Source organism: Scylla paramamosain, chromosome 44, assembly GCF_035594125.1.
Source record: "Scylla paramamosain isolate STU-SP2022 chromosome 44, ASM3559412v1, whole genome shotgun sequence".
Taxonomy (NCBI): Eukaryota; Metazoa; Arthropoda; class Malacostraca; order Decapoda; family Portunidae; genus Scylla; species Scylla paramamosain.
Window position 1 is genome coordinate 353184 of NC_087194.1, and position 4317 is coordinate 357500.

Sequence of the window (4317 nt, forward strand, 5' to 3'; positions counted from 1 at the left end):
TCATTATTATTGCTACTACTACTACTACTACTACTACTACTACTACTACTACTACTACTACTACTACTACTGTTACTACTACTACTACTACTACTACTGCTACTACTACTACTGGTCTTTTCTCTCCATATCCTCCTTTCATCTCCTCCTCCTCCTCCTCCTCCTCCTCCTCCTCCTCTTCCTCCATTATCTCGCCATCTCCTTATCTCCTCTTCTTCATTTATCCTCCTCCCGTATATCCTGTTCCCTACATCCTCCTCCTCCTCCTCCTCCTCCTCCTCCTCCTCCTCCTCCTCCTTCTGTAATCTTCCTTCTCATCTTTTTCTCTCTTTCCTTCATTTTTCTTTTTTTCTTTTCTTTTCTTTCTTTATTTTTATTTTATTTATTGATATTCTTTCTCCTCCTCCTCCTCCTCCTCCTCCTCCTCCTCCTCCTCCTCCTCCTCCTCCTCCTCCTCCTCCTCCTCCTCCTCCTCCTTTTCCTTTCGTGCGTGGCGAGAGAGGGAGGGAGAGGGAGAAAGAGAGAGAGAGAGAGAGAGAGAGAGAGAGAGAGAGAGAGAGAGAGAGAGAGAGAGAGAGAGAGAGAGAGGGTAGTGAAAAGCGAGAGAGTGCCAACTACCTTGTCTCTCTCTCTCTCTCTCTCTCTCTCTCTCTCTCTCTCTCTCTCTCTCTCTCTCTCTCTCAGTACCGCCGTGGCACTGGTCCTGTGAACACCATAGTTCCGTGATGGTGATGATGATGGTGATGGTGATGGTGATGGTGGTGGTGATGGTGGTGTCATTGCTACTGTGGTGGTGATGGTGGTGATGGTGATGGTGGTGGTGGTGGTGAACATGTCATCGCTACCTGTTTTGTTATGGTGGTGATGGTGGTGATGGTGGTGATGGTGGTGAAACTATCTCACAATTCCTGACTAGATAAATGAGATAAGAGAGAGAAAGAGAGAGAGAGAGTGAGAAAGAGAGTTTTTAAAGTGAAAGATAGTGATGATGGTGATAATGATGATGATGATGATGATGATGATGATGATGGTGGTGATGGTGGTGGTAGTGAGGGATTGACTGGAATAATAGTGAAGAAGTGAAGAAAGAAGAAAAAAGAAGATAGTCAACAAAATAATAAGGTATGTATGAGAGAGAGAGAGAGAGAGAGAGAGAGAGAGAGAGAGAGAGAGAGAGAGAGAGAGAGAGAGAGAGAGAGAAAGGTTTGGAGTAATGATGATGGGTGGTGAAATATGTGTGGAGAGAGAGAGAGAGAGAGAGAGAGAGAGAGAGAGAGAGAGAGAGAGAGAGAGAGAGAGAGAGAGAGAGAGAGAGAGAGAGAGATTACTAATACGTTGTACAAGTGTGTGTGTGTGTGTGTGTGTGTGTGTGTGTGTGTGTGTGTGTGTGTGTGTGTGTGTGTGTGTGTGTGACAGGTAAAGGTTCCCAGGTGTATTACACACACACACACACACACACACACACACACACACACACACACACACACACACACACACACACACACATACACACATACACACGATAATAATAATAATAATAATAATAATAATAATAATAATAATAATAATAATGATAATGATAATGATAATAATAATAATATGAAAGGTATTAAAGTTTGTGGCAGAGAGAGAGAGAGAGAGAGAGAGAGAGAGAGAGAGAGAGAGAGAGAGAGTACACCGTGACTTAGAATCCAGAAAATTAAATGATAATAATAATAATAATAATAATAATAATAATAATAATAATAATAACTATTCAAATTACTCTCTCTCTCTCTCTCTCTCTCTCTCTCTCTCTCTCTCTCTCTCTCTCTCTCTCTCTCTCTCTCTCTCTCTCGGTAATGTAAAGAAAACAGCATTGCAAACGCCCTTCACCCGCCCCGCCACGCCCTCGCTCCGTCCTTGGCAACACTGCTTGGGGTGGTGAGGCGGGGAGAGAGAGAGAGAGAGAGAGAGAGAGAGAGAGAGAGAGAGAGAGAGAGAGAGAGAGAGAGAGAGAGAGAGTATGATATGGTTTTTTGAAATTCTTATATTGTTGTTCTTGTTGCTCCTCCTCCTCCTCCTCCTCCTCCTCCTCCTCCTCCTCCTCCTCCTCCTCCTCCTCCTCCTCCTCCTCCTCCTCTTCCTAGTAATAATTATAATAATAATAATAATAATAATAATAATAATAATAATAAATGTAAAACCACTATCGTAAACTTATTATGAGAGAGAGAGAGAGAGAGAGAGAGAGAGAGAGAGAGAGAGAGAGAGAGAGAGAGAGAGAGAGAGAGAGAGAGAGAGAGAGAGAGAGGGTTTTGCATACACACGAAAGCACACACACACTAACTTTCTTTCCCTCACACACACACACACACACACACACACACACACACACACACACACACACACACACACACACACACACACACACTGTTTATTTTGGGTAGACTCAGCCATAGCCCAAAATACATGTCTAGTGAGGAGCCCTGCCTGCTCTCTCTCTCTCTCTCTCTCTCTCTCTCTCTCTCTCTCTCTCTCTCTCTCTCTCTCTCTCTCTCTCTCTCTCTCTCTCTCTCTCTCTCTCTCTCTCTCTCATTTATTCCCTCTTATTTCTCTTTCCTCTCTGTCTGTCTGTCTGTCTGTCTGTCTGTCTGTCTGTCTGTCTGTCTAGTTTTGCCGCGTATCGTCTCTCTCTCTCTCTCTCTCTCTCTCTCTCTCTCTCTCTCTCTCTCTCTCTCTCTCTCTCTCTCTCTCTCTCTCTCTCTCATTTCTGCTTTGCTTCCTATCTTTCTCATTCCCCCTCCTCCTCCTCCTCCTCCTCCTCCTCCTCCTCCTCCTCCTCCTCCTCCTCCTCCTCCTCCACCATTTTCCACAAGCCAGCCAGTCAGTCTATCCTTTCCACTCTTCTCCTCCTCCTCCTCCTCCTCCTCCTCCTCCTCCTCCTCCTCCAAGGTAAAGTGAAGGCTGTAAGTGACATCCTCTCTCTCTCTCTCTCTCTCTCTCTCTCTCTCTCTCTCTCTCTCTCTCTCTCTCTCTCTCTCTCTCTCTCTCTCTCTCTCTCTGGTAGTTTTTCTTCTAATTAAGTTTCTCTGATTTTTTTTATTTTCTTTCTTTGATCTTTCTTCTTCTTCTTCTTCTTCTTCTTCTTCTTCTTCTTCTTCTTCTTCTTCTTCTTCTTCTTCTTCTTCTTCGTCTTCGTCTTCCACTACAGTTTATTATATTTCTTACGGTGTATTCCTATTTCTCTTCCTCCTCCTCCTCCTCCTCCTCCTCCTCCTCCTCCTCCTCCTCCTCCTCCTCCTCCTCCTCCTCCTCCTCCTCCTCCTCCTCCTCTTGTTCCCCTTTGGCAAGTAAATCTTGTCACCCTCATTTCGTCCCTTAGAGAGAGAGAGAGAGAGAGAGAGAGAGAGAGAGAGAGAGAGAGAGAGAGAGAGAGAGAGAGAGAGAGAGAGAGAGATGAGTCACTGATTAGGTTAGGTTAAGTTAGGTTAGGTTTAGGTTAGGTTAGGTTAGGTTAAGTTACGTTAGGTTAAGTTAAGTTAGAGAGAGAGAGAGAGAGAGAGAGAGAGAGAGAGAGAGAGAGAGAGAGAGAGAGAGAGAGAGAGAGAGATATGAGTCACTGATTAGGTTAGGTTAAGTTAGGTTAGGTTTAGCTTAAGTTAAGTTAGGTTAGGTTAGGTTAGGTTAGGTTAGGTTAGGTTAGGTTAGGTTAAGTTAGGTTAGGTTAGGTTACGTTAGGTTAAGTTAAGTTAGGTTAGGTTAGGTTACGTTAGGTTAAGTTAAGTTAGGTTAGGTTAGGTTAGGTTAGGTTAGGTTAAGTTAGGTTAGGTTAGGTTAGGTTAGGTTAGGTTAGGTTAGGTTAAGTTAGGTTAGGTTAGGTTAGGTTAGGTTAGGTTAGGTTAAGTTAAGTTAGGTTAGGTTAGGTTAGGTTAGGTTAAGTTAGGTTAGGTTAGGTTAAGTTAGGTTAGGTTACGTTAGGTTAAGTTAAGTTAGGTTAGGTTAGGTTACGTTAGGTTAAGTTAAGTTAGGTTAGGTTAGGTTAGGTTACGTTAGGTTAAGTTAAGTTAGGTTAGGTTAGGTTAGGTTAGGTTAGGTTAGGTTAAGTTAAGTTAAGTTAGGTTAATAAAGAGTATAAGTAACAGTATAAGTGACATGAATAATATAAGTGCTTTTAATAGTGACTGTATAAGGAAGGTGTATCTGCCGTATTAGGAGTATAAGTGATATAAATCTGACTATTATGACTAGTTATAAGTGAAAGTATAAGGAACATAAGGGTGAAAACTGACTATAAGTGATAGAAGTGTCAGTACGAGGCTTGTGAGGGAGAGTATA

The 4317-nt window shown here is 42.8% G+C and overlaps 1 protein-coding gene across 1 annotated transcript in view; it reads left to right on the top strand.

The window, feature by feature from the left end:
• The first annotated feature begins 695 nt into the window (after positions 1–695).
• The window catches only part of LOC135094000 (delta-like protein 1), a 115367-nt gene continuing 111745 nt past the window's right edge, over positions 696–4317 (top strand). Inside the window, 1 exon segment of the mRNA XM_063993687.1 lies at positions 696–1122. The gene's annotated coding sequence lies outside the window, so the exon portion shown is untranslated.